Here is a 13393-nt window from a genome sequence, read left to right on the forward strand (position 1 = left end):
TGAATGCGATGAAACAAGTTTTAGGTCGCTAGCATGTACAGAAAAAAAGTTACTAACCGATATCTGAAAAACAAACAAACGGACTTCGACTTCGTGTTTCGAGCAATATCAAAACAAAGACGGCCGTTTCCGGCGTAATTTGACGCGCTGAATGCGATAAAACAAGTTTTAGGTCGGTAGCATGTATAGAAAAAAAGTTACTCACCGATATCCACGAAACAGACGAACGGAATTCGACTTCGTGTTTTGAGCAATATCCGAACAAAGACGACCGTTTCCGGCGTAATTTGACGCGCTGAATGCGATAATACAAGTTTTAGGTCGCTAGCATGTATAGAAAAAAAGTTACCAACCAATATCTGAAAAACAAACAAACGGACTTCGACTTCGTGTTTCGAGCAATATCAAAACAAAGACGACCGTTCCCGGCGTAATTTGACGCGCTGAATGCGATGAAACAAGTTTTAGGTCGCTAGCATGTATAGAAAAAAAGTTACTCACCGATATCCACGAAACAAACGAACGGAATTCGACTCCGTGTTTTAAGCAATATCAGAACAAAGACGACCGTTTCCGGCGTAATTTGACGCGCTGAATGCGATAAAACAAGTTTTAGGTCGCTAGCATGTATAGAAAAAAAGTTACTCACCGATATCCACGAAACAAACGAACGGAATTCGACTTCGTGTTTTAAGCAATATCAGAACAAAGACGACCGTTTCCGGCGTAATTTGACGCGCTGAATGCGATAATACAAGTTTTAGGTCGCTAGCGTGTATAGAAAAAAAGTTACTCACCGATATCCACTAAACAAACAAACGGAATTCGACTTCGTGTTTTGAGCAATATCCGAACAAAGACGACCGTTTCCGGCGTAATTTGACGCGCTGAATGCGATAATACAAGTTTTAGGTCGCTAGCATGTATAGAAAAAAAGTTACCAACCAATATCTGAAAAACAAACAAACGGACTTCGACTTCGTGTTTCGAGCAATATCAAAACAAAGACGACCGTTCCCGGCGTAATTTGACGCGCTGAATGCGATGAAACAAGTTTTAGGTCGCTAGCATGTATAGAAAAAAAGTTACTCACCGATATCCACGAAACAAACGAACGGAATTCGACTCCGTGTTTTAAGCAATATCAGAACAAAGACGACCGTTTCCGGCGTAATTTGACGCGCTGAATGCGATAAAACAAGTTTTAGGTCGCTAGCATGTATAGAAAAAAAGTTACTCACCGATATCCACGAAACAAACGAACGGAATTCGACTTCGTGTTTTAAGCAATATCAGAACAAAGACGACCGTTTCCGGCGTAATTTGACGCGCTGAATGCGATAATACAAGTTTTAGGTCGCTAGCGTGTATAGAAAAAAAGTTACTCACCGATATCCACTAAACAAACAAACGGAATTCGACTCCGTGTTTTGAGCAATATCAGAACAAAGACGACCGTTTCTGGCGTAATTTGACGCGCTGAATGCGATAAAACAAGTTTTAGGTCGCTAGCATGTATAGAAAAAAAGTTACTCACCGATATCCACGAAACAAACAAACGGAATTCGACTCCGTGTTTTGAGCAATATCCGAACAAAGACGACCGTTTCCGGCGTAATTTGACGCGCTGAATGCGATAAAACAAGTTTTAGGTCGCTAGCATGTATAGAAAAAAAGTTACTCACCGATATCCACGAAACAAACGAACGGAATTCGACTTCGTGTTTTAAGCAATATCCGAACAAAGACGACCGTTTCCGGCGTAATTTGACGCGCTGAATGCGATAATACAAGTTTTAGGTCGCTAGCATGTATAGAAAAAAAGTTACCAACCGATATCTGAAAAACAAACAAACGGACTTCGACTTCGTGTTTCGAGCAATATCAAAACAAAGACGGCCGTTTCCGGCGTAATTTGACGCGCTGAATGCGATAAAACAAGTTTTAGGTCGCTAGCATGTATAGAAAAAAAGTTACTCACCGATATCCACGAAACAAACGAACGGAATTCGACTTCGTGTTTTAAGCAATATCAGAACAAAGACGACCGTTTCCGGCGTAATTTGACGCGCTGAATGCGATAATACAAGTTTTAGGTCGCTAGCGTGTATAGAAAAAAAGTTACTCACCGATATCCACGAAACAAACAAACGGAATTCGACTCCGTGTTTTGAGCAATATCAGAACAAAGACGACCGTTTCTGGCGTAATTTGACGCGCTGAATGCGATAAAACAAGTTTTAGGTCGCTAGCATGTATAGAAAAAAAGTTACTCACCGATATCCACGAAACAAACAAACGGAATTCGACTCCGTGTTTTGAGCAATATCCGAACAAAGACGACCGTTTCCGGCGTAATTTGACGCGCTGAATGCGATAAAACAAGTTTTAGGTCGCTAGCATGTATAGAAAAAAAGTTACTCACCGATATCCACGAAACAAACGAACGGAATTCGACTTCGTGTTTTAAGCAATATCCGAACAAAGACGACCGTTTCCGGCGTAATTTGACGCGCTGAATGCGATAATACAAGTTTTAGGTCGCTAGCATGTATAGAAAAAAAGTTACCAACCGATATCTGAAAAACAAACAAACGGACTTCGACTTCGTGTTTCGAGCAATATCAAAACAAAGACGGCCGTTTCCGGCGTAATTTGACGCGCTGAATGCGATAAAACAAGTTTTAGGTCGCTAGCATGTATAGAAAAAAAGTTACTCACCGATATCCACGAAACAAACGAACGGAATTCGACTTCGTGTTTTAAGCAATATCAGAACAAAGACGACCGTTTCCGGCGTAATTTGACGCGCTGAATGCGATAATACAAGTTTTAGGTCGCTAGCGTGTATAGAAAAAAAGTTACTCACCGATATCCACGAAACAAACAAACGGAATTCGACTCCGTGTTTTGAGCAATATCAGAACAAAGACGACCGTTTCTGGCGTAATTTGACGCGCTGAATGCGATAAAACAAGTTTTAGGTCGCTAGCATGTATAGAAAAAAAGTTACTCACCGATATCCACGAAACAAACAAACGGAATTCGACTCCGTGTTTTGAGCAATATCCGAACAAAGACGACCGTTTCCGGCGTAATTTGACGCGCTGAATGCGATAAAACAAGTTTTAGGTCGCTAGCATGTATAGAAAAAAAGTTACTCACCGATATCCACGAAACAAACGAACGGAATTCGACTTCGTGTTTTAAGCAATATCCGAACAAAGACGACCGTTTCCGGCGTAATTTGACGCGCTGAATGCGATAATACAAGTTTTAGGTCGCTAGCATGTATAGAAAAAAAGTTACCAACCGATATCTGAAAAACAAACAAACGGACTTCGACTTCGTGTTTCGAGCAATATCAAAACAAAGACGGCCGTTTCCGGCGTAATTTGACGCGCTGAATGCGATAAAACAAGTTTTAGGTCGCTAGCATGTATAGAAAAAAAGTTACTCACCGATATCCACGAAACAAACGAACGGAATTCGACTTCGTGTTTTAAGCAATATCAGAACAAAGACGACCGTTTCCGGCGTAATTTGACGCGCTGAATGCGATAATACAAGTTTTAGGTCGCTAGCGTGTATAGAAAAAAAGTTACTCACCGATATCCACGAAACAAACAAACGGAATTCGACTCCGTGTTTTGAGCAATATCAGAACAAAGACGACCGTTTCTGGCGTAATTTGACGCGCTGAATGCGATAAAACTAGTTTTAGGTCGCTAGCATGTACAGAAAAAAAGTTACCGACCGATATCTGAAAAACAAACAAACGGACTTCGACTTCGTGTTTCGAGCAATATCCGAACAAAGACGACCGTTTCCGGCGTAATTTGACGCGCTGAATGCGATGAAACAAGTTTTAGGTCGCTAGCATGTACAGAAAAAAAGTTACCAACCGATATCTGAAAAACAAACAAACGGACTTCGACTTCGTGTTTCGAGCAATATCAAAACAAAGACGGCCGTTTCCGGCGTAATTCGACGCGCTGAATGCGATAAAACAAGTTTTAGGTCGCTAGCATGTATAGAAAAAAAGTTACTCACCGATATCCACGAAACAAACGAACGGAATTCGACTTCGTGTTTTAAGCAATATCAAAACAAAGACGACCGTTCCCGGCGTAATTTGACGCGCTGAATGCGATGAAACAAGTTTTAGGTCGCTAGCATGTATAGAAAAAAAGTTACCAACCGATATCTGAAAAACAAACAAACGGACTTGGACTTCGTGTTTCGAGCAATATCAAAACAAAGACGGCCGTTTCCGGCGTAATTTGACGCGCTGAATGCGATAAAACAAGTTTTAGGTCGCTAGCATGTATAGAAAAAAAGTTACTCACCGATATCCACGAAACAAACAAACGGAATTCGACTCCGTGTTTTGAGCAATATCAGAACAAAGACGACCGTTTCCGGCGTAATTTGACGCGCTGAATGCGATAAAACAAGTTTTAGGTCGCTAGCATGTATAGAAAAAAAGTTACTCACCGATATCCACGAAACAAACAAACGGAATTCGACTCCGTGTTTTGAGCAATATCAGAACAAAGACGACCGTTTCCGGCGTAATTTGACGCGCTGAATGCGATAAAACAAGTTTTAGGTCGCTAACATGTATAGAAAAAAAGTTACTCACCGATATCCACGAAACAAACAAACGGAATTCGACTCCGTGTTTTGAGCAATATCAGAACAAAGACGACCGTTTCCGGCGTAATTTGACGCGCTGAATGCGATAAAACAAGTTTTAGGTCGCTAGCATGTACAGAAAAAAAGTTACCAACCGATATCTGAAAAACAAACAAACGGACTTCGACTTCGTGTTTCGAGCAATATCAAAACAAAGACGGCCGTTTCCGGCGTAATTTGACGCGCTGAATGCGATAAAACAAGTTTTAGGTCGCTAGCATGTATAGAAAAAAAGTTACTCACCGATATCCACGAAACAAACGAACGGAATTCGACTTCGTGTTTTAAGCAATATCGAAACAAAGACGACCGTTCCTGGCGTAATTTGAGGCGCTGAATGCGATGAAACAAGTTTTAGGTCGCTAGCATGTATAGAAAAAAAGTTACCTACCGATATCTGAAAAACAAACAAACGGACTTCGACTTCGTGTTTCGAGCAATATCAAAACAAAGACGGCCGTTTCCGGCGTAATTCGACGCGCTGAATGCGATAAAACAAGTTTTAGGTCGCTAGCATGTATAGAAAAAAAGTTACTCACCGATATCCACGAAACAAACGAACGGAATTCGACTTCGTGTTTTAAGCAATATCAAAACAAAGACGACCGTTCCCGGCGTAATTTGACGCGCTGAATGCGATGAAACAAGTTTTAGGTCGCTAGCATGTATAGAAAAAAAGTTACCAACCGATATCTGAAAAACAAACAAACGGACTTGGACTTCGTGTTTCGAGCAATATCAAAACAAAGACGGCCGTTTCCGGCGTAATTTGACGCGCTGAATGCGATAAAACAAGTTTTAGGTCGCTAGCATGTATAGAAAAAAAGTTACTCACCGATATCCACGAAACAAACAAACGGAATTCGACTCCGTGTTTTGAGCAATATCAGAACAAAGACGACCGTTTCCGGCGTAATTTGACGCGCTGAATGCGATAAAACAAGTTTTAGGTCGCTAGCATGTATAGAAAAAAAGTTACTCACCGATATCCACGAAACAAACGAACGGAATTCGACTTCGTGTTTTAAGCAATATCAGAACAAAGACGACCGTTTCCGGCGTAATTTGACGCGCTGAATGCGATAATACAAGTTTTAGGTCGCTAGCGTGTATAGAAAAAAAGTTACTCACCGATATCCACGAAACAAACAAACGGAATTCGACTCCGTGTTTTGAGCAATATCAGAACAAAGACGACCGTTTCTGGCGTAATTTGACGCGCTGAATGCGATAAAACTAGTTTTAGGTCGCTAGCATGTACAGAAAAAAAGTTACCGACCGATATCTGAAAAACAAACAAACGGACTTCGACTTCGTGTTTCGAGCAATATCCGAACAAAGACGACCGTTTCCGGCGTAATTTGACGCGCTGAATGCGATGAAACAAGTTTTAGGTCGCTAGCATGTACAGAAAAAAAGTTACCAACCGATATCTGAAAAACAAACAAACGGACTTCGACTTCGTGTTTCGAGCAATATCAAAACAAAGACGGCCGTTTCCGGCGTAATTCGACGCGCTGAATGCGATAAAACAAGTTTTAGGTCGCTAGCATGTATAGAAAAAAAGTTACTCACCGATATCCACGAAACAAACGAACGGAATTCGACTTCGTGTTTTAAGCAATATCAAAACAAAGACGACCGTTCCCGGCGTAATTTGACGCGCTGAATGCGATGAAACAAGTTTTAGGTCGCTAGCATGTATAGAAAAAAAGTTACCAACCGATATCTGAAAAACAAACAAACGGACTTGGACTTCGTGTTTCGAGCAATATCAAAACAAAGACGGCCGTTTCCGGCGTAATTTGACGCGCTGAATGCGATAAAACAAGTTTTAGGTCGCTAGCATGTATAGAAAAAAAGTTACTCACCGATATCCACGAAACAAACAAACGGAATTCGACTCCGTGTTTTGAGCAATATCAGAACAAAGACGACCGTTTCCGGCGTAATTTGACGCGCTGAATGCGATAAAACAAGTTTTAGGTCGCTAGCATGTATAGAAAAAAAGTTACTCACCGATATCCACGAAACAAACAAACGGAATTCGACTCCGTGTTTTGAGCAATATCAGAACAAAGACGACCGTTTCCGGCGTAATTTGACGCGCTGAATGCGATAAAACAAGTTTTAGGTCGCTAACATGTATAGAAAAAAAGTTACTCACCGATATCCACGAAACAAACAAACGGAATTCGACTCCGTGTTTTGAGCAATATCAGAACAAAGACGACCGTTTCCGGCGTAATTTGACGCGCTGAATGCGATAAAACAAGTTTTAGGTCGCTAGCATGTACAGAAAAAAAGTTACCAACCGATATCTGAAAAACAAACAAACGGACTTCGACTTCGTGTTTCGAGCAATATCAAAACAAAGACGGCCGTTTCCGGCGTAATTTGACGCGCTGAATGCGATAAAACAAGTTTTAGGTCGCTAGCATGTATAGAAAAAAAGTTACTCACCGATATCCACGAAACAAACGAACGGAATTCGACTTCGTGTTTTAAGCAATATCGAAACAAAGACGACCGTTCCTGGCGTAATTTGAGGCGCTGAATGCGATGAAACAAGTTTTAGGTCGCTAGCATGTATAGAAAAAAAGTTACCTACCGATATCTGAAAAACAAACAAACGGACTTCGACTTCGTGTTTCGAGCAATATCAAAACAAAGACGGCCGTTTCCGGCGTAATTCGACGCGCTGAATGCGATAAAACAAGTTTTAGGTCGCTAGCATGTATAGAAAAAAAGTTACTCACCGATATCCACGAAACAAACGAACGGAATTCGACTTCGTGTTTTAAGCAATATCAAAACAAAGACGACCGTTCCCGGCGTAATTTGACGCGCTGAATGCGATGAAACAAGTTTTAGGTCGCTAGCATGTATAGAAAAAAAGTTACCAACCGATATCTGAAAAACAAACAAACGGACTTGGACTTCGTGTTTCGAGCAATATCAAAACAAAGACGGCCGTTTCCGGCGTAATTTGACGCGCTGAATGCGATAAAACAAGTTTTAGGTCGCTAGCATGTATAGAAAAAAAGTTACTCACCGATATCCACGAAACAAACAAACGGAATTCGACTCCGTGTTTTGAGCAATATCAGAACAAAGACGACCGTTTCCGGCGTAATTTGACGCGCTGAATGCGATAAAACAAGTTTTAGGTCGCTAGCATGTATAGAAAAAAAGTTACTCACCGATATCCACGAAACAAACGAACGGAATTCGACTTCGTGTTTTAAGCAATATCAAAACAAAGACGACCGTTCCCGGCGTAATTTGACGCGCTGAATGCGATGAAACAAGTTTTAGGTCGCTAGCATGTATAGAAAAAAAGTTACCAACCGATATCTGAAAAACAAACAAACGGACTTCGACTTCGTGTTTCGAGCAATATCAAAACAAAGACGGCCGTTTCCGGCGTAATTTGACGCGCTGAATGCGATAAAACAAGTTTTAGGTCGCTAGCATGTATAGAAAAAAAGTTACTCACCGATATCCACGAAACAAACAGACGGAATTCGACTCCGTGTTTTGAGCAATATCAGAACAAAGACGACCGTTTCCGGCGTAATTTGACGCGCTGAATGCGATAAAACAAGTTTTAGGTCGCTAGCATGTATAGAAAAAAAGTTACTCACCGATATCCACGAAACAAACAAACGGAATTCGACTCCGTGTTTTGAGCAATATCAGAACAAAGACGACCGTTTCCGGCGTAATTTGACGCGCTGAATGCGATAAAACAAGTTTTAGGTCGCTAGCATGTACAGAAAAAAAGTTACCAATCGATATCTGAGAAACAAACAAACGGACTTCGACTTCGTGTTTCGAGCAATATCCGAACAAAGACGACCGTTTCCGGCGTAATTTGACGCGCTGAATGCGATAAAACAAGTTTTAGGTCGCTAGCATGTACAGAAAAAAAGTTACCAACCGATATCTGAAAAACAAACAAACGGACTTCGACTTCGTGTTTCGAGCAATATCAAAACAAAGACGGCCGTTTCCGGCGTAATTCGACGCGCTGAATGCGATAAAACAAGTTTTAGGTCGCTAGCATGTGTAGATAAAAAGTTACTCACCGATATCCACGAAACAAACGAACGGAATTCGACTTCGTGTTTTAAGCAATATCAAAACAAAGACGACCGTTCCCGGCGTAATTTGACGCGCTGAATGCGATGAAACAAGTTTCAGGTCGCTAGCATGTATAGAAAAAAAGTTACCAACCGATATCTGAAAAACAAACAAACGGACTTGGACTTCGTGTTTCGAGCAATATCAAAACAAAGACGGCCGTTTCCGGCGTAATTTGACGCGCCGAATGCGATAAAACAAGTTTTAGGTCGCTAGCATGTATAGAAAAAAAGTTACTCACCGATATCCACGAAACAAACAAACGGAATTCGACTCCGTGTTTTGAGCAATATCAGAACAAAGACGACCGTTTCTGGCGTAATTTGACGCGCTGAATGCGATAAAACAAGTTTTAGGTCGCTAGCATGTACAGAAAAAAAGTTACCAACCGATATCCGAAAAACAAACAAACGGACTTCGACTTCGTGTTTCGAGCAATATCAAAACAAAGACGGCCGTTTCCGGCGTAATTTGACGCGCTGAATGCGATAAAACAAGTTTTAGGTCGCTAGCATGTACAGAAAAAAAGTTACCAACCGATATCTGAAAAACAAACAAACGGACTTCGACTTCGTGTTTCGAGCAATATCAAAACAAAGACGGCCGTTTCCGGCGTAATTTGACGCGCTGAATGCGATAAAACAAGTTTTAGGTCGCTAGCATGTATAGAAAAAAAGTTACTCACCGATATCCACGAAACAAACGAACGGAATTCGACTTCGTGTTTTAAGCAATATCGAAACAAAGACGACCGTTCCTGGCGTAATTTGAGGCGCTGAATGCGATGAAACAAGTTTTAGGTCGCTAGCATGTATAGAAAAAAAGTTACCTACCGATATCTGAAAAACAAACAAACGGACTTCGACTTCGTGTTTCGAGCAATATCAAAACAAAGACGGCCGTTTCCGGCGTAATTCGACGCGCTGAATGCGATAAAACAAGTTTTAGGTCGCTAGCATGTATAGAAAAAAAGTTACTCACCGATATCCACGAAACAAACGAACGGAATTCGACTTCGTGTTTTAAGCAATATCAAAACAAAGACGACCGTTCCCGGCGTAATTTGACGCGCTGAATGCGATGAAACAAGTTTTAGGTCGCTAGCATGTATAGAAAAAAAGTTACCAACCGATATCTGAAAAACAAACAAACGGACTTGGACTTCGTGTTTCGAGCAATATCAAAACAAAGACGGCCGTTTCCGGCGTAATTTGACGCGCTGAATGCGATAAAACAAGTTTTAGGTCGCTAGCATGTATAGAAAAAAAGTTACTCACCGATATCCACGAAACAAACAAACGGAATTCGACTCCGTGTTTTGAGCAATATCAGAACAAAGACGACCGTTTCCGGCGTAATTTGACGCGCTGAATGCGATAAAACAAGTTTTAGGTCGCTAGCATGTATAGAAAAAAAGTTACTCACCGATATCCACGAAACAAACGAACGGAATTCGACTTCGTGTTTTAAGCAATATCAAAACAAAGACGACCGTTCCCGGCGTAATTTGACGCGCTGAATGCGATGAAACAAGTTTTAGGTCGCTAGCATGTATAGAAAAAAAGTTACCAACCGATATCTGAAAAACAAACAAACGGACTTCGACTTCGTGTTTCGAGCAATATCAAAACAAAGACGGCCGTTTCCGGCGTAATTTGACGCGCTGAATGCGATAAAACAAGTTTTAGGTCGCTAGCATGTATAGAAAAAAAGTTACTCACCGATATCCACGAAACAAACAGACGGAATTCGACTCCGTGTTTTGAGCAATATCAGAACAAAGACGACCGTTTCCGGCGTAATTTGACGCGCTGAATGCGATAAAACAAGTTTTAGGTCGCTAGCATGTATAGAAAAAAAGTTACTCACCGATATCCACGAAACAAACAAACGGAATTCGACTCCGTGTTTTGAGCAATATCAGAACAAAGACGACCGTTTCCGGCGTAATTTGACGCGCTGAATGCGATAAAACAAGTTTTAGGTCGCTAGCATGTACAGAAAAAAAGTTACCAATCGATATCTGAGAAACAAACAAACGGACTTCGACTTCGTGTTTCGAGCAATATCCGAACAAAGACGACCGTTTCCGGCGTAATTTGACGCGCTGAATGCGATAAAACAAGTTTTAGGTCGCTAGCATGTACAGAAAAAAAGTTACCAACCGATATCTGAAAAACAAACAAACGGACTTCGACTTCGTGTTTCGAGCAATATCAAAACAAAGACGGCCGTTTCCGGCGTAATTCGACGCGCTGAATGCGATAAAACAAGTTTTAGGTCGCTAGCATGTGTAGATAAAAAGTTACTCACCGATATCCACGAAACAAACGAACGGAATTCGACTTCGTGTTTTAAGCAATATCAAAACAAAGACGACCGTTCCCGGCGTAATTTGACGCGCTGAATGCGATGAAACAAGTTTCAGGTCGCTAGCATGTATAGAAAAAAAGTTACCAACCGATATCTGAAAAACAAACAAACGGACTTGGACTTCGTGTTTCGAGCAATATCAAAACAAAGACGGCCGTTTCCGGCGTAATTTGACGCGCCGAATGCGATAAAACAAGTTTTAGGTCGCTAGCATGTATAGAAAAAAAGTTACTCACCGATATCCACGAAACAAACAAACGGAATTCGACTCCGTGTTTTGAGCAATATCAGAACAAAGACGACCGTTTCCGGCGTAATTTGACGCGCTGAATGCGATAAAACAAGTTTTAGGTCGCTAGCATGTATAGAAAAAAAGTTACTCACCGATATCCACGAAACAAACGAACGGAATTCGACTTCGTGTTTTAAGCAATATCCGAACAAAGACGACCGTTTCCGGCGTAATTTGACGCGCTGAATGCGATAATACAAGTTTTAGGTCGCTAGCATGTATAGAAAAAAAGTTACCAACCGATATCTGAAAAACAAACAAACGGACTTCGACTTCGTGTTTCGAGCAATATCAAAACAAAGACGGCCGTTTCCGGCGTAATTTGACGCGCTGAATGCGATAAAACAAGTTTTAGGTCGCTAGCATGTATAGAAAAAAAGTTACTCACCGATATCCACGAAACAAACGAACGGAATTCGACTTCGTGTTTTAAGCAATATCAGAACAAAGACGACCGTTTCCGGCGTAATTTGACGCGCTGAATGCGATAATACAAGTTTTAGGTCGCTAGCGTGTATAGAAAAAAAGTTACTCACCGATATCCACGAAACAAACAAACGGAATTCGACTCCGTGTTTTGAGCAATATCAGAACAAAGACGACCGTTTCTGGCGTAATTTGACGCGCTGAATGCGATAAAACTAGTTTTAGGTCGCTAGCATGTACAGAAAAAAAGTTACCGACCGATATCTGAAAAACAAACAAACGGACTTCGACTTCGTGTTTCGAGCAATATCCGAACAAAGACGACCGTTTCCGGCGTAATTTGACGCGCTGAATGCGATGAAACAAGTTTTAGGTCGCTAGCATGTACAGAAAAAAAGTTACCAACCGATATCTGAAAAACAAACAAACGGACTTCGACTTCGTGTTTCGAGCAATATCAAAACAAAGACGGCCGTTTCCGGCGTAATTCGACGCGCTGAATGCGATAAAACAAGTTTTAGGTCGCTAGCATGTATAGAAAAAAAGTTACTCACCGATATCCACGAAACAAACGAACGGAATTCGACTTCGTGTTTTAAGCAATATCAAAACAAAGACGACCGTTCCCGGCGTAATTTGACGCGCTGAATGCGATGAAACAAGTTTTAGGTCGCTAGCATGTATAGAAAAAAAGTTACCAACCGATATCTGAAAAACAAACAAACGGACTTGGACTTCGTGTTTCGAGCAATATCAAAACAAAGACGGCCGTTTCCGGCGTAATTTGACGCGCTGAATGCGATAAAACAAGTTTTAGGTCGCTAGCATGTATAGAAAAAAAGTTACTCACCGATATCCACGAAACAAACAAACGGAATTCGACTCCGTGTTTTGAGCAATATCAGAACAAAGACGACCGTTTCCGGCGTAATTTGACGCGCTGAATGCGATAAAACAAGTTTTAGGTCGCTAGCATGTATAGAAAAAAAGTTACTCACCGATATCCACGAAACAAACAAACGGAATTCGACTCCGTGTTTTGAGCAATATCAGAACAAAGACGACCGTTTCCGGCGTAATTTGACGCGCTGAATGCGATAAAACAAGTTTTAGGTCGCTAACATGTATAGAAAAAAAGTTACTCACCGATATCCACGAAACAAACAAACGGAATTCGACTCCGTGTTTTGAGCAATATCAGAACAAAGACGACCGTTTCCGGCGTAATTTGACGCGCTGAATGCGATAAAACAAGTTTTAGGTCGCTAGCATGTACAGAAAAAAAGTTACCAACCGATATCTGAAAAACAAACAAACGGACTTCGACTTCGTGTTTCGAGCAATATCAAAACAAAGACGGCCGTTTCCGGCGTAATTTGACGCGCTGAATGCGATAAAACAAGTTTTAGGTCGCTAGCATGTATAGAAAAAAAGTTACTCACCGATATCCACGAAACA

Source organism: Diprion similis, chromosome 4 (genome assembly GCF_021155765.1).
Source record: "Diprion similis isolate iyDipSimi1 chromosome 4, iyDipSimi1.1, whole genome shotgun sequence".
Classification (NCBI taxonomy): Eukaryota; Metazoa; Arthropoda; class Insecta; order Hymenoptera; family Diprionidae; genus Diprion; species Diprion similis.